Consider the following 25,329-nt stretch of genomic DNA (forward strand, 5'->3'; position numbering starts at 1 on the left):
CTTCTTTTGCTTTTCAGTTTCTGGAAGCCAGTTTTGATGAGTTTTATATCTGCCATCTGACAGTACTGTTCTCAAACTCAACTTAATATTTTTTCTCATAAGTTTATAAGTTAGGGTTACATAGAAAGAAAATGAAATTAGTTCTTAGCATTGAACTAAAGACATTGTATTGATGGCACTGTTTCGTTTCTATCTCTTAGCCAGAAAAATCTTAAAATACCGACTACTTCTTTACCCTTCACATCTCTTTAGTCACCAAATCATAGTTTTTCTCTATAGTATTTCTGATATGAATCCCTTTCTTCCCTTCTCCCTGCTACCAACCTACACCAGCACACCAGTTGTCTGTTATTATTGTACTATATTATTATCACAGCTTCTTAGCTGGTACTTTTATTTCTAAAACCAGCCTGCTTCAATTAATCTTCCACAGTGCTAAGAGAGCCCGAAGTTCCTAAAACGCTATTTCTTTGCTGCTTTCAAAACTCTACATTGGTTTCTTACTCCCTATCACATGAAATCGAACTGCCTTTGCATCCTCGGGAAGGCTCTCAGTAATTCGGGTTATCTCGCCTGTCTGATATCCCACAGGGACCTCTGTTCTGCCAGCTGGCCCTCTGTACGATCTCCTCTCATAAAATATAGTTATATGCGTACCTTTGCTTCATTTATGCTGTTTCTCTCTTCTACACTCTCTTCTTTCCTCTCTGCTTATTCCTATCCTACTCATTCCAGAGGGCCAAGTTCAATTTCCTTGAGGCCTTCCTTTTCTCTATATTACCTGCACTGAACAATTAATTGGTTATTCACTACAATTCTCTTCTATGAAATGATTTTTAAAAAACAAGGTGAAATATATATATGAATATACTACTAGCATTATATACAGATACAAGATGTCATATTGTTTTGCACCCAACAATTCCACTTCCAGGAATTTGTGCCCTCTCTAAATTTTTAGCTAGAAGTATGTTTACTGCAGCAGTATTTGGAAACAACTAAATACACGTGCCCTAAACTTCCTATGGGCAGGAGCCTTACAGCATACCGTTTACACTGCCAAATTTAATAGAGTGCTAAGTATATGATACAATGTTTTTTTGTGTTTTTTTTTTTTTGGTGAGTTTTACAAAGTCTTTCCCTGTATCTTTTAATAACACTAACAGATGGAAATAAAATCCAAATTTGTTGCTCCTCCCCACACTTCTAAAATACCATATCTTTTCAAGAAGAGAGAATTTGTTTTTAATTCCATGTAGTATGTAGTCAGACCAAGAAACTTTTTATATTAAGGCTGACACTGAAATGGCTAGGAGGAAAGGTATTACCAGCTGTAAAGGAACAGTTGAAAGAGTTCATCTTACTCATAATTGTTACCTTTTTGCCAAAAAGTTTTCATAGGCGGCATGCTTCTAATGCTATGTACATACACCCAAAGTCTTAAATCATTCATATTAACCTGTCAAAAGTGCTGGTCCACTATTTTGACATGCTTACTGAGAACAGATGACTTACTATCCTCAAGGCAAGCTATTAACTCCTGTCTAAACTTTCTCAATCTGAACTACTGTAAGGCAGCTCTTTGATGGGATGCACACTCTGCTTTTTTCAGCTTCACATCATTCTGCTCTATTATGTGCCAACATCTTTGAAGGCTATAAAAAAGCCATATTTTAACAAGTATAGAAATTAAAAGAATTTTTTTCTTAGTCGTACCATAAGAAGTATATCCAAATTAAATTCCTGCTATCACTATATATCCTTATATGTACAGCTTTTACAATTTAGGTCATTCTTACCATAGAAAGTACTTATGGTAATGTATTTTATTATTAGAGGACAAGATGAAATATTACCAATCTACTATAAAACACTCAGCACATTGGGGCGCTGGGTGGCTCAGTTGGTTAAGCGACTGCCTTCGGCTCAGGTCATGATCCTGGAGTCCCTGGATTGAGTCCCGCGTCGGGCTCCCTGCTCGGCAGGGTGTTTGCTTCTCCCTCTGACCCTTCCCCCTCTCATGTGCTCTCTCTCAAAAAAATAAATAAAATCTTTAAAAAAAAAAAAACTCAGCACCATATTTCTCTCTTTTCCACGTACCTGTAGAGATTTAAAATCTGCAGTTCTTCAGTGGCACTTCTATAAATAGTATAATTGTTTTTCTAATTAATAGAAACCTTTTCTAGCAATTACTTTTTAACTCAGTAATTCCACTTCCAGGAATTTGTGTCCCCTGCAGTAACTGCAGATATATGCAAATATTTAGCTGCAAGAATGTTCACTGTAGCAGTACTTTAAATCAACTCAATAGTAACAATAATGAATTAGTTAAATAATTATGGTACAACCATACAATAGATTTAGAGCCATTTAGACCACTTAGTGAAAGATTATACATAAAGTTTAGACATAAAGTTATTCATCATATATTAAGTGAATTAAGTTATAAAATTGTATGTATTATATGAAAACATCTTGTAAAAATGCCAAGTTGCTTAGTGATATTTAATTTTTTTTCAAAAATTAATGTAAATTGTTTCAGTTATTTGAAAAAATATATATTATGATTAAAAAGCATTTTTAAATGTGTGGCCTATCAAAACAATATTAATTAAGATATCTCTTGGTAAACATGAACCCATGCACATAACTATTAAAGTGAACAAGGGGCATTTAAAAGAGAAAAATGTAACCTCTTTCTTTTTCTTCCCATTCTCATTTATTTTTTGCTGACCTCTCTCCAGGTGTGGGAATCCTATGAGACTGACAGAGAGCTTAAAAGTTATATGTGGCTGTAGATCAATGGAACAGAATAGAGAGCCCACAAATGGATCCTCAACTCTATGGTCAACTCATCTTTGACAAAGCAGGAAAGAACGTCCAATGGAAAAAAGACAGTCTCTTCAACAAACGGTGTTGGGAAAATTGGATAGCCACATGCAGAAGAATGAAACTGGACCATTTCCTTACACCAACACACAAAAATAGACTCAAAATGGTTGAAAGACCTCAATGTGAGACAGGAGTCCATCAAAATCCTAAAGGAGAACACAGGCAGCAACCTCTTCGACCTCAGCCGAAGAAACTTCTTCCTAGAAACATCGCCAAAGGCAAGGGAAGCAAGGGCAAAAATGAACTATTGGGATAAAAAGCTTTTGCACAGCAAAGGAAACAGTCAACAAAACCAAAAGACAACCGACAGAATGGGAGAAGATATTTGCAAATGACATATCAGATAAAGGGCTAGTATCCAAAATCTATAAAGAACCCATCAAACTCAACACCCAAAGAACAAAGAATCCAATCAAGAAATGGACAGAAGACATGAACAGACATTTTTCCAAAGAAGACATCTGAATGGCCAACAGACACATGAAAAAGTGCTCAATATCGCTTGGCATCAGGGAAATCCAAATCAAAACCTCAATGAGATACCACCTCACACCAGTCAGAATGGCTAAAATTAACAAGTCAGGAAACGACAGATGTTGGCGGGGATGTGGAGAAAGGGGAACCCTCCTACACTGTTGGTGGGAATGCAAGCTGGTGCAGCCACTCTGGAAAACAGTATGGAGGTTCCTCAAAAAGTTGAAAATAGAGCTACCATATGATCCAGCAATTGCACTACTGGGTATTTACCCCAAAGATACAAAAGTAGGGATCCGAAAGGGTACGTGCACCCCGATGTTTATAGCAGCAATGTCCACAATAGCCAAACTGTGGAAAGAGCCAAGATGTCCATCGACAGATGAATGGATAAAGAAGATGTGGTATATATATACAATGGAATATTATGCAGCCATCAAAAGGAATGAGAGCTTGCCATTTACAACGACGTGGATGGAACTGGAGGGTATTATGTTGAGCGAAATAAGTCAAACAGAGAAAGACATGTATCATATGACCTCACTGATATGAGGAATTCTTAATCTCAGGAAACAAACTGGGGGTTGCTGGAGTGGGGGGTGGGGGGGGAGGGATGGGGGGACTGGGTGATAGACACTGGGGAGGGTATGTGCTCTGGTAAGCGCTGTGAATTGTGCAAGACTGTTGAATCACAGATCTGTACCTCTGAAACAAATAATGCAATATATATTAAGAAAAAAAAAAAGAAGAAGAAGAAGGTAGCGGGAGGGGAAGAATGAAGGGGGGGAAATCGGAGGGGTAGACGAACCATGAGAGACGATGGACTCTGAAAAACAAACTGAGGGTTCTAGAGGGGAGGGGGGTAGGAGGATGGGTTAGCCTGGTAATGGGTATTGAGGAGGGCACATTCTGCATGGAACACTGGGTGTTATGCACAAACAATGAATCATGGAACACTACATCTAAAACTAATGATGTATGGGGATTAACATAAGAATAAAAAAAATAAAAATAAAAATAATGAAAAAAAAATAAAAAGTGGAGTGAATAAAAATGCCATCTACGACTCAACAGTAGATTGGCAAAGCAACTGTATAAACATTTAAAAGATCAGTAGTGACAGCTATGTTTTCAGACAATGTCATTTCCTTTTTTTTTTAGGTTGTTGTTAATAGGGAGAGGGCTCTGGGACTTTTAGATGTTGAGACCTGGTACACTACATCAAAACTAATGATGTATGGTGATTAACATAACATAATAAAATTTTTAAAATGTAAAAAAAAAAGTTGTATGTGGCTGTAAAGTATTTACATTCAGTATGTATACTATTCACAGTTTTTTGTTTTTTTTTTAAAGATTTTATTTACTTATTTGACAGAGAGAGACACAGCAAGAGAAAGAACACAAGCAGGGGAGTGGCAGACAGAGCGAGAAGCAGGCTTCCCGCTGAGTGGGGAGCCCCATGCGAGGCTCGATCCCAGGACCCTGGGATCATGACCTGAGCCGAAGGCAGACCCTTAACGACTGAGCCACCCAGGTGCCCCGATATACTATTCACAGTTTTATAATTTTATTTCTCATCTAGGAATTTCCCAGAAAAATAAATTAAGGGGATGTATGCTATACAAAGATTTATTCCGTTGTTTTTTAACATCACATATTAAGGCTGTATCATTTTGTTAAGTATTTACAATATTTAACAAGATGATTTGAATTGAAAAAGACAGATTTCCTTACACAGTCAAGGCTCTCTCAGGTACTTCCCTTTCATCTCCCACACCCTAATGAAGCCAATCCAGCATCTAAGTACTCAAGCCTCTCATTGTGTTTTGATCCTGTTTGTTCTATCCATGCAGGATATTTACTTTGGAAGGGGAGATTTATGGCTGAAGAACATGACTAAATAGCTTATTTGCAAAGATACACCAACCTGAATTAGTATTAAGGTATAAAAACCCACTGGACTACTAACTAATAAAAACAATCTTTTGTTAAAAGAAAAAAAAAAAGAACACAAAGGCATGGCTATAAATATTTCTAATGCTTTTTCTAGGCAGATAATCATAAATAATAATAACAAAAAACCTCAAATAAGCAACTCAAGGATGGCAAGCTGCCTTAGTTATCATACAATACCTCCAATATAACAAATCTGACACTGTAAAAGAAAAAAACCCCCACAACTTCTCTATTGAAAAAAAATAATGTAAGCAAAGTTTTAAATGAGGAAAGATGTTCACAGTACATTTAATAAGAAGCTGATATATTTACTATCCTAAGAGGTCTTAAAAATCAATAAACAATCCAATACAAAAATGGGAAAAAGTCATGAACAGGCAGTTCAAATAAGAAAAATATATTGTAAATAAAAATATATAAAGCTGCTTAATTTCATTTGTAATTAAAGCAGTGCGTATTGAAATGAGATGTAATATTTTATCTTTCAGATTGGAAGATTAAAAACCTTAATAATATTAAATAGTAGTAAAGCTTGGGGAAATAGCATTCTTATAAATTATTAGTTGTCAATATAACTTTTTAAAACAATTTAGCAATACTTACACTTAAAAAGGCACACTTTTTTGAAACTTACGTTTTTTTCATTTATAGAAATTTATCCTATCGATCTATTGAAAAACTACATACAAATATGTTTAAAGAAGGCTGCTCACTTGTAACATTGTTTGTAACAGCACATTAAAAAAACAAACAAACCCAAATAAGCCCAAATTCTTTTCTCACAGAATTTGCACTCTAGTCTGTAAAAGATGTAATAGAGCAATTTAAAGATTTAAATTATAATTTTATAATGTTTTGCATTGGCTAGAAATTAATAATTGGTGCTTATATTTTTGAAAGTCTGTAAGGAAGCTGATAATATTTTAGAGACTATAATTTCAAAGTTAATTTTTTCAGCACTATGAAAACATACACATTTGCCTTGACTTTTCTTTCCCACATCGGTATAAATCCTTATTCATGATAGGCAAAATGCTTTGCTTAAAACAGTGATCACATTCACAGAATTGTGAGGAAAAAAGTCTTTAGGGAGTAGGCCAAAACAGCTTGCATTTGGGCTCCAATGAAAACCTGATGATCTAAAAAATAATTTTAATTGTTTCTATAGTTTGTCTTCTCCTTTAGTGGCCCAGACCTCAAAAGCTAGCTGGAGCTTGTAATAAAAGGACATCTTTTCCAGATAAAACCACAAACCCCTCTTTCAAAAAATCTTTAATGTGTGTTCTTTTTACTTAACCCAACTAATAGGTGGTTATGTATCTCACTAAACATGGAACTTAGTTGACTTACGAAATTCCAGGAAAAAACTTTAACTACAGTGAAATAAAGTTTTGGAGAAAATGTTGAAATGTAAAAAGTTCCCACTTGTGACAAATTCCTGAAAATAAACTCAGCCTAGTCCATTAAGTTACTGCATCCACTGGTATTATAAAGCAGCATATATGCAACTACCCTGACCAGAGCTTTGGCATAAATATTAGCTTGGAGAGGCTCATATTCAATAAAATTATTAAAGTTCCTATTTTAAAGTAGTTCTCACTCTTTTGTGATTCTTCTGTCCCTAAAAATTAAACGACTTTTGATATGCCATAACCTCTTAGACATACTCTTTTAAAGCAGCCATTAGAAATATTCTCTACTTTTTTCCACTGATACTCACCACCACTGAGGAATAGTCAATATACCGTCATAGAGGAGTGGTGAGATCTTTCCCCTTAATTTCAGTGATTGGTATTAAAGGTATAACAATAATGTAAAATCTTCACCAGGCATCCTTTTTGTTAATTTATCAGGTCCAACTACCTTTTTATGGAAAAGGAGGCTATATTCATGTGAAATCCTTTAATGTGTAATTCCAAAATTCATAAAGCTCCTAAAAGCCAAAAGACTTTTATAAGTTTGCTGCAAACTCATGTAGCAGGAAAACCTGATCAAGGGTGACAATTCATATATTTCATTAAATTGTGCTTCTCTAGAACAATTGGTGTTACATAATAAAAGAGAAAATATATATCATTTTACCTTTATAAAATTTGAAAAATTCTAAACTCTGAAACACAACGTATAGCCCCAAGGGCTTTAAATGAAGGATGTGGATCTATTTAGGTTCTGTGTGTTATTTCTTTAGTCGGTGAATATTGTACATATGCCATTGCATATTTGATACTTCAAAATCATATTTTGGGGAAGAGGTTGAATCTTCAATTTTAGACCCTTTTCTACAGCATTTTCTTCTAACTGGTAATCAAGACTAGAAACATGGGGTGCCTGGGTGGCACAGTCAGTTAAGCGTCTGTCTTCAGCTCAGGTCATGATCTCAGGGTCCTGGGATGGAGTCCTGCATCAGGCTCCCTGCTCAGTGGGAAGTCTGCTTCTCCCTCTGCCTCTCCCCCTGCTTGTGCTCTCTCTCTCTCTCTGTCAAATAAATAAAATTAAAAAAAAAAAAAAGACTAGAAACATAACTCACAGAGTTAATGGAACATGCACGCTTTTTACTACTATAAAACCTTCCCTGACTGACCCAAGTTTTCCTAGTGCCCCTACAATATCATATATTTCTCCTATTATAATTATTGTTTACTTGTCAATATCCGTTCCCAGATTATAATAAACTCAGTGATGGCAGATGATGCTGCCTTTAATCTTATTTACCTGTGATATCCGCTGGGTAGATACCCAGTGTCTACCTCAATGCTTGATGAACAGCATATACTTGATTAAAATAATATTTGAATGGGAGAGCAGAAGAAATAGTTTCAAAAAATATTCTAAGTACCTTCAGATAATCCAAAGTACATAGAAAAGCGCAGGTACTACTCTCTTTCATTATTTAAAGCTCTGCAGGTACTACTCTCTTTCATTATTTAAAGCTCCTTTTAGTATGATTTTACCAAAATATTTTAATAGCTGTCCACTCACTGACATTTCTATTATGGTAATAATCACACTTTTTATTATTTCAGCTTATTTTTGGTAATCTTTCATGTTAATTATTACAAAGCCTTGTCATTTAAAAATAAGCTTCAGTGTTTAAATACTTATATTTGATAACTTAATTTTTTACTGAATTTCCATCGCTATTGAATTTTTTAAACTATGCTTAACATCAGTCATAGCATCAATATCAATAATAAATGGATTTGAAGTGTCAATACAATTGCTACACTTCAACATACATTCAAATAATATAGACTGGTTTTCTACATCTACCATAGCTGAGTGTTTCCCCCAACCCCTGGGCCATTATTTTATTTTTCTCATTTTTACTAGTAGGGCTGGCTTAAATCTTGACTCAGATTCTCTGTGTTCACCTTCATTTAAAAGAAGTAAAAATCTAATTCCTCCTTCCTTGTTTCTTACATTAGCTAGCTGCACTTAGAGTTTTAAACTTGAAATTTGTAAATAGGAAGCTATCCAGAACTAAGAGCACCACACACAGATCCAACTAACTGCCCTGTTCAAGATCTATTAGTTTCTGAATATGTATGATTTTTGTACTTAATTTTGGGTCAGACTTTGGTTTCCTTAGAAGTTTTGACCCTGCCATGACCTTTGGTTTCCTTAGATAGGCTCTTGTAGATTTTCAGAGGATTGTGATGGTATCCTAAGGTCAGACTGTGGTTGTTCATTTTCCCACAACTGTCACTGCTCATAAAGCAATATGATTAACTGAATGTCTTACAGACCACCAATTTTCAGCTACATTAGGCCCAATAAAAGTAACTTAACTTAAAAAAAACTTTGTTGAAGGCAACTTCTAACATGGCTCCCAATGATTCCTACCTCCTAGTATTCACACCGCTGTGTAATCGCCTCCCCATTGGTGTGGACTGGACCTACTGACTTGCTTCTAATGAACAGAATATGGCAAAAATGATGGGATATTACTTCTGTGGTTAGGTAACAAAAGGCTATGACTTCCATTCAGCTAACTCACTCTCTCTCGCTCCCTTGCTTGTTCTTTTGGATAAAGCCACCTGCTATGCTGTGAGATGCTATAATGGAGAGGCCCACATAACAAGGAACCAAAGGCCTTGACGTCTTGAGTGTGGGAGGAACTGAGGCCTTAGTCTAACAGCTTGTGAGAACTTAATCCTGACAACAGCCATGTGAATCATCTAGAAAGTAGATCTTTACCAGTCAGGCCTTGAGATGATGCAGGCTTGTGAGAGACTCAGAGTCAGAGGACCCAGTTAGGCTGCACTGAGATTCCTGACCCACAGAAACTGTGAGATAGTAATTATTTTAATGCACTACGTTTTAGGGTAATGTGTTACATAGCAATAGATAACTAAACTAATATAAATCTCAAAAGCAAAACATTTTTTGTTCTGAAACAAAATACAACATAAAATTATGGTTTCAAATTATATACCTGTCTGGTTAATATGTATCCATTATATCTTTTAATATGATGAAGTTCATTATTGGCAGGAAATACAAATAGCAAAGAAGATTTCTTGTACAAAATATTGACACATATGTACGAATGACAGAGTTTTAAAACCTAATCTAATTCTTGGCAAGATGGTTCGATGAAAACTTAGATAAAAATGATCTATACTACTGGAAGGAAAAATATACTAATTAGTGTTCTTGGATCATGCCCGGTATTGTAGACATCAAACACATCACAGGATGTTACCTGGCCTCATATAGCCTCAGGGTATGATTAGCATACAAGAGAACTGCAGGTTATCCTCTTTTCATTAGGATTTTTTATAATAAATATAACTAATATAAATCCCAAGTATTTTCCTAAATGGACTTATTCACAATTTGAAGGATTATCTGTTATAAGTGTAAGTCCTTTGAGAAAGTAAGATATCAATAAGGATACCTACTTGATGTCTCACATACGATTCAAACTTGTTAAAAATGTCTTTCCATTTCAACTCTGCTCTTAATAAATAGTATTTCCAACTATCAGGTTGCTCAAGACACAAATTTGGGAGTTCTCCTTGATACCCTGCATCCCATTCAAAAAGGCTACTGTCTGGATGCCACGCAGCTCTCAAGTCCCTCTTCTCTCTATCTCCAAGGACACTCCCCTGGTCCAAGCCACTACAATCTCTCCCCAGTGCCATTCCTTCTTAATGAGTCTCTCTACTTCCACTTTTGTCCCACTGCAATTTATCCCTCACAGAGCAGCCTTTAAATCTTTTAGAAATGCAAATGAGACTATGTCCCCTGATTAAAATCTATCAATGACTTCCACTGCTTGTAAGATAAAGTTTAAAGATGGAAACTAACGGAGAAAAACAACAAGGGTCCCAAGGTTCTTCAAGCTCTGACTGCATAGAACTCCATCCTCCTTTTATGTTCCAAGCTGCCCTCTGGCTGCAAAGATCTTCCTTCAGTGTATCAAATGTGCCAAGTTCTTTGCTTTGGCTTCTACATGGAAGCTTTTCCCCTGACCAATCCCCACTTATACTTCTGGTCCCAGCTTCTTCTCTTAACAGTGTCACTACGTGATACATGGTAGCCGTTTAAAAAATATTTGTTGAATGAAGACATGAATAAAATTGTTCAAGATCGTGCTATTGTAATTATAAATGGGAAAATATTTAAATGATGGCCTTTTATTCATTAGGAATATTCTCCTTCATCTTTTTTATTTAGAATGAAACATCAGCTTTGAGATCAGAAAAAAAAATCTATTTATATTTGGCATGGCTATTATAACTCATCTGTTTACTCCTCAACCAACGCAACTATAATGGCTTGTATTTAGGTTTTCACTTTATAATAACTAATTAGGACATCTACATCAATTAAACCAATAATAAATACAATCAGTCACTAGTAGTCAAAAGGGCTATTTCTGAAAGTAATAAAATCTTTCAGGAAAACAGTATCAAAGCTATGTTTTATGGAAGTACAATCTTAGACTTGATCAAATTTCACTGAGTAATGAAACATTACATTAAGCAGGAATTATTTTAAAATGAGCAAGATGACATGATTGCTAAAGTAAATTCTTCAATGCTTTCATCTTATTCTCTTTTAAACACATTTACCTAATCAATGTAGAGTTTGTAGTGTTTAAATTGTTACTTAAATGTTATTTAAAAGTTTTTAATGCGTTTTTGCTATCCATCATAATATGATACAGAAAATGTATGAAACCAATATAAAATTCAATTACTAAGGATAAAAATTTTATTAACAGGTCTCAGTTTCATTCCCTAAATAAGAAATATGATTCATATTTATTAATTTGTTCAAGGATACCACTAACATGTAGCTCCTCAGAATAATTAAAGTGTATTCCTAGGATATAAACATTTTTATTGTTTTACTATTCACTGGATTTATTATTAAAAAAATTATGAGCAACACTATGACCAATTTATACCACACAATAAATGTTGTATTCTACGAAAGACAAATGTTTTCAGAGTCAATATAATCACAGCATACTTTCTTGGACTCATGTGTTCATTTGCAGTTTGCTTATAATTGCTTCATGGAGATAGGAGTTTGTACATTACAAAAAGGCCTTATTGATTTATTAGTTACAGAATATACTACGCATACTCATAAACTGGAAAAGTTAGCTCTGGGGCTAGTATCATATAACAGCAAGTTATAGAATACTTCAGAGCAAAATTAGAGTGTTGGCATAGGAAAGATAAACGGTATAAGCTGGACCAGCAAAGACTAATATTAGCAAGTCTACTAACACAAGCAAATCAGGTCTTAGAGTTGTATACTTTGCTCATGATGAGAAAAACATTTACTTAATTTTTAAAAGTATACAGTTAATTATTCTATAATGAATTAAATTTCCTTTTTTTGAAAAATGTTCTATTTGAAGATATGTAAAGAAATCAGTAACATTTATTTAGTATGCTGCAATACACACTTTTTCCAGCAAGCAATTCTTTTCTTTCAATAATTTATATCCTAATTTAACTAATTCAGGTAATTTATTGGACTTTATATGTGTTGGGGGGTGGTTAACAAATAATGAAAGTATTTTAAAATACATTTTTTGAGAAAATAAATGTTTTTTAAGCAATATAAAGTGTGTTAAAATTGACAAGAGTAAAAAAGGTGTGCAAAACTATATAATGAAATTCTCTAAAGCATCACTTTTTCCTTTTGTAATTTAAAAATTCATAGGAGATCATGTAGTCAAAGGTGGTAATGTCTGTACTGAGTTCTATTTTTGAAGTCAAAATATAAAATCATTATTAAGCATTTTTGCCTTTTATGTTATTTTATTTTGCCTTTTAAAGTGGATTACTTTGATAACTTGTGAGCGCATATGAATGAGCAAGGTGGAGGTTAAGCAAAGATCAGCATAGCATGTTCATGACTTAATCCCTCAGTTGAGCATAGCTGGTCAACATGTTGTTTTGACTCTATTTTTTTTCCCTCAGTTGTAAATTGTTTAATTTCCACCTGTAATGGACCACTGAATACTTAGAGGAAGGAGAAAGTACACTGATGCTGAAACACAAATTAATGTGGGGCATAAATCTGTAAATTTACCTCAAGATTCTCTTCACCAGCTCTCTAAATTGTGTTCCTTTGATCAAACTACTCATATCACCTTATTTAGTAGGTGTTACTTAAAGAAAACAAAGTTAAGAACAAAAAATATTGGAATGATAATTAAACTTAATTAGTCTTATATGGAAAGATCAAAATATCTGTAATGTGTTATTTGTGGAAATATTCCAGCAAATGGATGCTTCTATTATTTCCTTTTAAAGGCAGAATGTTAAGAATTCCAAATATCATCTCACAAGCAGTTATTTAATATTACTAAATTTTAATCTACTTTTTAATATGCATTTTGTCCCTAAACCAAACAATACACCATAATAAAACTTAATAAATTATGCTCTTTCTCACATGGTTGAAGTAAGTCAAATACCATGTGGTGTTACATATTATGAATATTAAAGATTGTACTTAAATAAAATTATAAATCAATGCAAATTAACTTCTTTTTCTTATATCAACCAAAAGGGATGCTCACAATTCTACTTAGAGAATATGTACTACTACCAAAGGGATTCAAGAGTCAAGAAAGGCTGGGAAACACTGCTGTAACACTGCTGAGTTTTTTCATCATTTTAAACCCAGAAAAGTTTCAATTAATGATGGAGGAAGCGAGTCACTGATATTCATACTGCCAAGTGAAACGCAGCAAGCTAGAATAACTGGTTAGTTTTATTAAGGTATCTTATTAAGATGGCTTATTAAGCTACTCACTATTGTTTTCATAGGGCTTTAAGCTGATACTAAACTTTAAAATGTAGGATTCTTTCCTTCCTAACTTTCATAAAAGTCATATATAATTAGCACTGAATGAAATTTTCTAATGTCAACATTTCAAATTTTGATTAACAGGGAATACAAATCAACCTTATTCAAGTTTAATTCAAAAGACTGGCAACATCCTTTGGGAGACTAGTGGAGATAATATTCAATGCACCTTCAAACTTCAGACTAAGCCAAGGGCCTACAAAGTAAAAGTAATATTCAACTTACTAAGCTAGCATCGTCACAGTAATATTCTCTACCTGATTTATGTTTGATTCATAAAAACCATACATTCTCAAATGGAAATAAACATTTTGGGTCTAGAATGCAATCAGGACCACCCTACTGTTGATAGATATGACGACTGATCTACACAGATGATCAAAATAAAGACAAAGCAACAACTGACAGAAGTGGTGCGGGTAATGAACATGACATAGGAAACAGAAAGTCAGACAACGGTAGATACTCTGGATAGTATACAATGAAAAACCTGGTGAAATCCCATAAGGTGGAAGAACCACAGCTGTTCAGCTCTATTATAGTACTATCATTTCTGAATATGAAACACCAGTCAGTAGAAATCATACAAGCTAGGGTAACTTAGTAAGTTTTCATTATTATTTTTTGAATAACGGTAAACCAGGAGTGTTTTCTTTTTTCCTCCAGTAGTGTCTTTTTCACCTTTTATAGAGTATTCAGGGCTAGAACTGGGGTGAGATGAATGGAGCACTCAATTCAGGTGAAAAATTTAAGGGGGTACAAAAAAACCTCAGTAATCAAAATAAATAATAATGTCAATCAATATTTTTAAAAAATCAAAGTTAACACAAAAATTTCTTGATAAACAAAATATCAAAATTTAAATAAAGAAAGGATTAGTATCTACTCTAATACTGATAAAATTTGACCAAATTTGGTCAGTGGGAACCTTCCCATGCTGGCTTCTGTGTCCTTTCACACGACCCTGTTAGTCTTTGAGTACTTGCTTTCTGGTATGAAAAGATACTCTAGACTCACTGTACTTTCCCTTCTCCAGACCTAGGAGCTATCTCTTTCCCATCTACCTCCAAAGGCTAGTAATTCATTAGTTGTGGGTTTATCCTTCCTATCCCTTTTATGCCTATTTTTCACATAAAAGGTAGGATATTATAAGTACTTGATTTTTTTTTCAGTTAGGAATATGTCCTGAAATCACTCAATATCAGTTTATAGACCTTCCTTCTTTCTCTCTCTCTCTCTCTTTTTCACATTTGCATTGTATTCCACTATGTGAATATGTCATAGTTTATTCAACTACTCTCCTATTTGGATTGCTTCTGTTTGCTATTAAAAACAGTCGTGGGGGTGCCTGGGTGGCTCAGTCGGTTAAGCATCTGCCTTCGGCTCAGGTCATGATCCAGGGTCCTGGGATCAGGTCCCGCATTGGGCTCCCTGCTCAGTGGTGAGCCTGCTTCTCCCTCTCCTCCCAGCTCATCTCACTCGTGCTCTCTGTCGCTATCTTTGTCTCTCTCTCAAATAAATAAAACCTTTTAAAATAAATAAATAAAAACAATCCTGTAGGGGCGCTTGGATGGCTCAGTTGGTTGAGCCTCAACTATTGGTTTCAGCTCAGGTCACAATCTCAGGGTCCTGGAATCGAGCCCTGCATCTGGCTCCTCACTCAGCACGGAGTCTGCTTGAGATTTTCTCTCCTTCTCTCTCTGCCCCACCTGCTCATAGTGTCTCTCTCTCTCTCACTCAAGTAATTAAATAAATCTTTAAAAAACAAACAAAAAACCAATCCTGTAATTCCTATGTTGCTTCATATTCATGGAGGTATATATTCAGGATGGATTCCTAGAAGCAATTTTCCTTAGTCAAAGTGTAAGTGCATGTGTAATTTTGTTAGATATTACAAAATTCTCCTCCACAGGGGTTTTACCATTTTGCATTCTTACCAGTAATGTATGAGAATGCATAGAATCCTTTTTACTTCCAGTTTCCAAGATCTTTGTGAAGAATCTCTTTTTCCAAAGTTACGTGGTATTTATTTTATGTCTCTGAGGCTAAAATTTATTATTTTTCTCACTTACTATTTCTAGTTCCCAAAAGGTGATTATAATTTTTTATTTATGACATGTATTACAAGATACTCTTTAGTCAATGGCTTACATTTATAGAGCACATTATACTTTTCAAAATACTTCTATGCACATGCATCTTATTTGATCCTCACAGCCATGTTTTGAAGTATAGGGCAAGTATATCAGTTCTACCTTCCAGATGAGGACACTGAGAAGAAACACAATTTAATGACTTCTACATACTCAGTTAGTGACAATCAAGGGTCCTGTTAGTTCACTGATATCTCTACTAGATACTAAGTTCCCTCCCCTTTAACATTCAATTCTAGTACTTTATTATATATTGATGTCACTTATTAGATAAGAAGTAGTAGGCATACAGACTTACTAGTTATATTTACTTCACAAGTAGTAGAAATATGAAAGCTATTAATGAGTTATTGAAATTCGTATGCTAAGCTTATTTTGGATAGTAAAGCTTAATTTTGGGGGGGGTTTAGCTCAAGAATTTTACAAACTATAAAGTGCTAATCACGTCTAATAACGTAATTTATTCTGGAAAAATATACCATATTTTAATTCAAAGTAAGATTCAGTTACATAAGCAGTAACAAGTTAGAATACAGTGAATTAACTTTTCATATATAAACAATTATTAGGAATTTGTAAAATTGTAGAAAATCAAATACAAAGTAGCAAAAATGTACTTTCAAGACTGCATTAAAGTTCAAAGGCTTCCTTTGTACTAAACAATGTCTCTTAGCATTCTCTGAAAAGATAGGGAAAAAAGTTCTATTTCAAGTATAAAATATTTTGGCTTAAATTTTTAATTAGATTGATTCATCCTTGAAAATGATAATATATATATTTATCCTATCAAGTGAGCTTCAAGGAAAATTAAAGAATGACCTTAACAGACATTATAAATTGAGAATTCTCAAACAAAAGCAATGAAATCAGTAACTGAAATATAAACCCTGATTTTGGTCTCTTTTTCATAATGTAAACTCTTTTTCATGAAACACAATCTGTATGTTAAAGATGTCATTTATTTTTGAAGTTGAAAAATAACAAAAAGACTTTAGACCCACATATAAAAGGTACTCTTTTTATCCTTTTCTGAGACATTGACCTGTATACTCATTTAAAAATGAACACCACATCTTTACGTTATTAAATCTTTGTTTTGATCTATTAGTATTCACCAAAGTGCCATTTTATAAAACCTCACACTGAATAGACAAGGCTGGAGGTGACCATCTGCAGCTTTAGAGTCTGCGTTTGAATTGATGAAAAGAGCTTTGTGTTTTCATTGCCAAGTTTGATTCTTCCAGTCATTAGGCATTCCCCTCAGATCGCATCAATGAAGCCGTGCTCTCTTACACCCATGTGTTAAATTCTCTTCTCCTCATGGTTTCCTTTGCCAGCTCTACTCAAGAATGACTATTGGGTCTTAGCCACATTCTTCTCACAGCTGTGTTAAAAAAGAGCATCAGAAAGTCTTCCTAAAACCCATATGTGTATCTGGTCAGTTCTCTGTCTTAGGGTCACCTCACATTGTGGTGTGATTATACAGAGATTCATTCTTGTTCTTGAACTGTGCTACTCCCACCACTCTGGGAAAGATTAGGCCCTCCGGTCAGTAGTAGAGAACTTCTTGGAAGACTGATGTGAAATATACATAGCTCAGAAGGCAAATTAATTTAAGAAGAAGATGTTTCAAGATTTTACCATTGTGTAGCTTGTCAAATGGCAAACGGTAACATAAAGAGAAATAATATATGCTTTCATATGCTTTTAGGATACTGCTATATGCAGCAAAAGAAGAAGTCAAATGATGATGATGTCCCAAGGACTATTAGTTTGAATGGTATAAATGTCAAAAAATTAAAAAATTAAAATTATTAAGTTTAGTAAGTTCCAAAATACTGTTCACTATGTAATTTCTAGAGCCTTATTTTTCACTTTTAATCAGTCTTTATACAGAAACACCTGGCAAAGTAATCGATAGTAGTGGAACTCTTTTTTTCTTTATACTTAGGTTAAGAACTAAAGGAAAAAAAAACTATTTGTTGAGTTGCCTAAGAATATATAACAGTATGAAGAAGAAAAAGATCACTCCAGCTGCTACTACATACTATATTGTTATAGGATGATATTTTTCTTTTTAACTATAAATGATCAAGAATGAAGTTTATGTATGGACAATGTTTATGATTTTACTGCCAGCTAAAGCTACACTGAAATAAGCAAAAGATTCTTTCTTTCTTTCTTTTTTTTTAAATAGGCTTCACACCCACTGCAGAGCCCAACATGGCACCTGAATTCACGACCCTGAGATCAAGACCTGAGCTGAGATCAAGAGTCGGACTCTTAACTGACCGAGACACCCAGGTGTCCTGAAAGATTCTTTTATTCTGTATTTTTTGAGGGCTAAATGTGCACATGGGCAAATTCCTGACTTAGTGGGGAGAAATAATTAAAAGTGGAATGTTAGAATCCAAGTAAAATTGGTATCTCTACTTATTCTTGGGTAGAATTTAGTTTTTTTCTAATTACATTTTGGTAAAAAGCTGTACCTAGTAGGGAAGTATATATCAAATTTTAGATGAGTATACTGAGGAGTTATTAAAAGAAAACCGGACCTCGATTTATATAAAAATGTAGACCTTTCTATACTAATAGATAAATACATCATATATATTAAATTTTCTATGTGTTTAAGAACAGGGAAAGCAAAGGAGGAAGTTCTAAGTGAGCTGGCAAGTATAATGAGGCTAAGCAACATCCAAGCAGGAATAACGAAAATTTCTTAAAATCAAATTTTTACAATAGCTTCCTTTTCCCTTTATTACTACAAAAGTTTTCTAAAGTACACTGGTTGTTAGTGCTATTAAGTAAGAAAGTTAAAATCACTTTATATATCTTGTTTTTTATAATTTCTAAAACTATCCTCAGGTAAGATGGATGAATGAGTTCTATCTTGTTTTTTATAATTTCTAAAACTATCCTCAGGTAAGATGGATGAATGAGTTCTCCTGTCTTCACAGAAGTACCCGGGAGCTCTGTAGCCTGTCAAGGGTTAAACAGTAAGAAGGCCTTACCTGGAGCTAGGACAGAACCAAGGAAAAGGATGCTTGTCTGAGCATATGGCCACTCTAAGGAACTTACATTTCATATAAATGTGTGGAAATCACATTTGAATGTTTCTGGAGCATAAGAACTCATGTGTTTTTTTTTTAAACCTGTCAAGTTCTGGTTAAAAAGTATATATGATCATTATTAAGTGGATCCTATAATTCCCCTAAAATAACAGGGACATTATCTCTTTTAATTACTGTAATATTGGGATTAATGAAAAACAACAAAAATTCCTGCATTTTATTTGGTCTTAAACTGAAACAGCATGGATCTCTCCCATATTTTACTTTTTTGTTCTTTTTCTCTCATTCCTTTCCATTGTACTCATTTGAAACATGTTTTATCTATCTTAGTAGGCAGAAATTTATATTAGCCCAACTCTAGATCACCTATTTGAAGATAGGTTCTGAAGTGAAGAAGCAGATCAAATGTAAGCAGCTGTGTTGTAATTTAACTTTTTAGTCCCTACTTTCATGCTCTTTAGGATTCATTCCATAAAGTTAACTATACGAGGAAACTTATCAGAGAAAGTGCAGATTCTTAGGTTTAGACAATTTCTTTTCTTCTTTAGCCTGCATCCTTTACTTTCCACTTCATTAGAATTTCTCAAGTTTTGGGTTAGGCTTCAATTTCAATAATCCTACATTAATCCTTCCCTAGTAGAGAGGAATGCCATAGAAATTAACACTATGTTTCTTTTCTGTGTCAAAGTGAGCCATTCCCTAAAGATAAAGGTGTAAGCCCAACTCTCTAGTTTTTATAAAGAGATTAATATAATTCATATCTATCAAATGTGATAGGTATCTCTGTGTATATATACATATATTTACATATATATATAAATAATAAAAGTAGCTCTAAAGAAATCTTTATGTACTCAGTGGATGAGAAAGGTGATCCACTATACAAATATATAATGGAATTAAATTTTTTATAAAATACATACTTATTTGATAGTGAATAAGAAGACTTGTATTTCATAAGTTAAATATGTATTTAATTTAAAAACATGTGTTATGATTTACAAATCCAGAATATTAAATTCTTAAAAAGCGTATCATGTGCTCAAGAATAAAAATTAAGCATGTTAGATGCTGTACATCTTACAATGATTGCTTAGGAGTCATCTGAATCCATCTTCCACATATATATGACAATATCTAATTGGATCTAGATTTGGAAGGTGCCTTCCAGAGCTGATTGGGAAGTTTACTCATACATAAACTATCACAAATAAATTATTTGACTCATTATGTGTTGAGGTATGTATTATTATTTCACAGAGCTTTTAAATCTCAGACACAGAATAAATTTTGAAGAGCAATTTCCAGAAGTTTTAAATCCTCCCATTTATTAATAATGCTAATAAATAAAGATCAATTTTCAACTTTATATTAAATAATGATTTAAACATTATGCTGAGTTGAGAATTTATGAAACTTGTTCTTTGATTCAATCAACATTCATAAAGTGCTCAGACATGTGTACCATTGCCTTGCTACTTATAGTCCAACCAAGAATTTATTAAAAAAAAAAATCACAGGTAAAATTGGCAAGAAGCAGAATAATTTTAGTGAAAAGACAATATAACACCTTTCGTATTAAACTATGTAAGGATATTTTACCACAATTAGTTTTCATTATGGTTAAAATCAGATTCTGGAGCCAGCAACAAAACTAAAAAGTTTAGTGATGTCTTTTGATGAAAAGAAGGCAGGTTTTTTGTTTTTGTTTTTTCTAACCAAGAAACTGTGGAAATGTTCTGTTCCCCTTCCCAGCACTCAGAGTCATCTACCCTGTTTTATAATTCAACCTGAAAACAGATTAAGCAGCTGAGTTTGTGGAAAGTATGTTTGCTCTACGCTAAGAACCCTTGTGTGACACTATGGCGATTCCCCTGACACCTCGAAGGGAACTACAGACAGTCCTTACTCATCAGCAGAGAAACCAGGCTGAGAATTCACAATTTCTTTGTGACCTCAACTTCTTCATAGAAATCAGTATTTGATCAAGAGGCAGGAAAGACTTTTTGTTAGCTTACATGTCCTTCTTCTTTTTTTCTCAGGATGCTCAGGATGCCCTATATTTCAAAAGGAAATGTTTTATGCTGAACTTTGATATTTTAATTATGCAATTAGAAATTAGAACACATGTAAATTTTAAGTAACTTATTTTTTTTAAAGTATGAAAAGAAAGAAAGTTTTAGATAGTGATACATTCTTTCTTGAAAACATGTTTAAAAGTTTAGAATTTTTGTCCTATATCTTTTTGTCTGATCTACTTATTATATAGTTATGGTTTATGAGGGATTTGAATCATATCAGTGTAAATCTGGCCCACAGTAAAGATGATTATGTGACAAAAGTTACTTTACTGTAAAATCTGGAAGCTTCTGAGATCTTCTAACCTTATAAGCCTGGTTGTAAATACTTTTAAGTAATTATGTGTAGCTCAGGTATGTTAAGTATAGTCAAATATGTTTTTAAGATCCTTCAGAAAACTGTTGTTCTGGGCCACAAGAACCATATCTATAGACAGAAAGTTGGGAAATAAAATATAGCATAAAGAACAACAGAGTTTTAAATCTCTTGTGATGATAAAAATATCACTTAATGGATTTGTGTGTCAGTTTTCTCTTTAATAAACAAGGATTATGGATGGTCCTTGGCAGAATCATTAAGAGAAGTTTCTCTTATAAAGTTCCTAAGCTCTTAACCTGCTCTTTGGTTCCCTCTACTTCCACATAGCTCACCAAAACTAAGTGCATCCAGGGTCAGCCAAAAAGCAACCTAAAACCTAAATGGCAATGTGTTCTCCTTCCACAAACATACACATTTTTAAAAGAGAAGTACCTCAACCTTGCTTAACGCAAGGGAATGGATTTCCACTGGTGAAATTTTAGGCTTTATGACACCTGGGCCAAGAAGCAATTTTTGGACAATGAGGTCTGGCATTCTTTATACTTTCCCCTATCAGTGTTTCTGCCTATACATATTGGCTAGCTTATGGATGGTAATTCTGCACCACTTTCCTCTTCAGGAATACTCCTATATTTAAAACATTTTAAGAAATTCATTTGACTCTAAAATAAAATAAAGTAAAATAAAATAAAATATAAATTTAAAATTATTAGAAATAGTATATACTCTCTCTCCACTATTATTGAAGATTTCAGATCTTTTCAGTGTAATTAAACGTGATGGAAGCTGGTGCATAGGACAAGGGTGAAAAGCCCACTAGAAAGTCAGATACTATAGGAGTGGTGGTGCCAGTGAGGGAGGCAGGAAGGACTAGCCACAAAAGTCATACTTTTCTATGAAACTCTCCTACTAAAATTGGGTACTGGGTTGGGATAAAAATTTTTTATCTAGGGCCTAAAGTAGATGAGAGCACATTTGAAATTTTCCTGTATATTCCTGACCTGACCTGCTTTTACTTTATTCTGTCATCCCATTAACCTATTAAGTTGCTCTAGTTCATTTGTTCGTGTTTACAGAGTACCTACTTTACAGCAGGCATCTATGTGACTATTTGGAGGAGATGTGGATACAAAGATGAAGAGAACACCATCCATGTCTTGGAAATGCTCAGTGATGGGTAATTTTGCAGGGAGTGAAGTAGATAGGAAACAGATAAACAAAGCAAATGTAACACCTAGATGATTAAGACTTCTAATAAAGATAATGGACTAAGTGCTATGAAAAAAATAAAAAAATAAAGAAACATCACAGAGGTAATGTTAAGACTGGACTTTAAGGAGTAACAAATATTTGGCTAGGTACTAGAAGGGAGGAATATGCCTTAAGAAGAAGAAATAGCTTGTCTAGTAGAGATACTGTGGTTGGGGTCGTGGAGGAAATGATACCAGAAAACAGGAGAAGGCCAGAAAGGTGAAAGGCCTCATCTACCCTGCTAAGTCGTTTATGCTATAGTGTGTAGGGGATGAAGGGCCCCTGAAAGATTTTAAATAGGGAAGTAATATAACCTGATTTCAGTTGTAGAAAAATTAACTCTAGTGGCAGCGACACACTTGACACACTTGAGAGCTAGAGGCAGATAAACTAGTTTTATGATTATTTCAATAGTCTCCATGGAGGATGATGAGGGCCTGAAATAATGCAATTAACAAGGGAGGATGAAATAGAGGGAATCAGATGATAGGCAGTACAGAAAACAGAGACTGACAGCAAAGCGAATGTGAAAAGTAAGAAAGAGTGAGGGAATAAGGATGGTGCTGAAACTGCTGAAGACCATTACTGAGACAGGAGACACAGGAAAATGGTGAAGGCTTTATTTTCAGGGGAGGAATTTTTAACAAACATACTATGAAAACACAGAGAAGAGAGTGATATTTAACTTTCCGGAAAGTTGAAGAAGACTTTGTAGAGAAGAGATACTTGAACTAGTCTTGCTAGTTTGATGAGTATGATTATACTAATAATATAATTTATAACATGCTGATAATAAAATAACTGGCACTGAACTAGGTATCTTACATGGTATCCAGTTTATTACTCATATCAAACCTGCCTGTGAAAGCAGTAATACTGTCTGAATTTTTCAACTGAGGAACTTTTGCTTCCAGAGGTTAAGTAATTTGCCCCAAATCTCACAGGTAGTAAGTAGGAAAGCAGGGATTGAAATACACGTCTGTCTGACTTGACTACAAAGCCTGCCTCCATCCTCTCTGCTGCACTGAATCTCATAGGATGAGTAAGTTTTTCATGGGGGAAAAGGGTAAAAGGCTCCAACCAGAGGAACCCACATATGTAAAGGTATTTAGTCTTGAAAAGATAGAGCCCTTCTGAAGAATGGGATATTACAGTGTGGAGTGAAATGGCAAGAGAAGAAGGGACGATGCAACACGCATTGTTCTAAAGGCATTACATGTTTATCTCATCTAATTCTTACAACATTATGAGGTGGGAGTATTATTATCCATATGTTATTATCTGCATTTGCACAGTGTTTTAAAATAAAATAAAATGTACAAGTTCACATACCTATGCATTTTGAATCCAGATCCTGAGTTTTTAAACCACTATGCTATATTACTGAAGATATGGGAGCATCTTTACTTATTGTTTACCATGATCATATGTTAATTTTATAATAAAAATATAATTAAAAATGGGCCACTGATTAATAGTTAGGAAATTACTGGTAATCTTAAAAAGAACAATTTCAGTATAAAAGCTAGCCAGAGTGTACTGAATAGCACAGGAATAAATGGAATTGAAAAATTAGATACTGAATATAGATCAGTTATTCAAGAAATTTCATTGTGAAAGGAAAAGGGGAAATGTGTACCTTTTTAGTTCACATTGTAATTACTGCCTGGAATACTGACATATTTACAAAGGACCTTCAAAAATAATTGCTAATAACAGTAATTTCAGATGATATGGAGAATATAATACCATCTAACAAAGTCTTTTAAGTTGGTTTCCTGGAAGGTTTTCCTCTTAAATGCAATAAAATAGGTTGATGCCCACATTAACTGCAGTGAAGGTACACTGCCCAACTGAGGGCAATTAAAAATATAGCGGATTGAATATGAACAGGAAAGCCTCATCATATTTCATCTAGGGCTTATTGCTGGAAATCAGAATAAAAGATTCAACATTTAAATTTAACATTTAAATGACATAACTGTTTCACTTAAACTCTGTCCAATGATTGGTGTCATTCCATTAAAACCTTTTGATCTGTCCATGGTTAAATGTGAAGAATAAGACAATATTGTAGTTTTTCAAAAGGCTAAACTTATTCAACTTAAAGCATTACCTGAGATGATATTTCTACTTCAATACTGATATATTTCTGTACCAATACAAAGTTTTTTTTAGATTATTTTTTACAAAATAATAATAATAGTTGATGAGATCTAAAAAATAAAAGGTTGACAACGTTTCCAAAGATTTTATGGAAATTTAATTGGTCTCTGGGAAACACTGTTTTAGGGAATTTTAGTCATGTATATAAAATTAAAGAATTACATGTAAAGAAAACTTTGATATTTGTAATTATTTGTAGACTTTAAGCAAATACAGCTAACATATCCTGACTGTCAAAAGTTACTGATTTGTAATTTACAATGAAATGAGATCCACCTATGTATCTTAGTGTTTTTAGAATGTTAATGTACATTGTGAATAACTGGATATAGTTTCTGACTGAACATAAACCTAATCTTTAAACCTACAAAAAACAGAATACTTACCATAAATCATAAATTTCAAGGTACCTTGATTATGTAAAGATTTTAATATGCATAATTCCTAATCTGTTTTAAAATGGTTCTTAACTACAGATTTACCTGACCTTGGGCTACCATCCAAAACATAATTTCAGGGATATTGGGGAAATGGTTGAGATGATTTATTTTCAAATAAAAAGTAGTATGAAGTAAGAAACTTTGAAGTTAGCACTACTTCATACTGTGAGACTGAAAAAA

The 25,329-nt window shown here is 33.8% G+C and overlaps 1 protein-coding gene across 1 annotated transcript in view; it reads right to left on the reverse strand.

Annotated features, from left to right (window-relative positions):
- MIPOL1 (mirror-image polydactyly 1) overlaps positions 1-25,329 on the reverse strand; it is a 236,575-nt gene that overhangs the window by 18,513 nt on the left and 192,733 nt on the right. The gene's annotated exons all lie outside the window — the stretch shown is intronic.

Source organism: Neomonachus schauinslandi, chromosome 9 (assembly GCF_002201575.2).
Source record: "Neomonachus schauinslandi chromosome 9, ASM220157v2, whole genome shotgun sequence".
Taxonomy (NCBI): domain Eukaryota; kingdom Metazoa; phylum Chordata; class Mammalia; order Carnivora; family Phocidae; genus Neomonachus; species Neomonachus schauinslandi.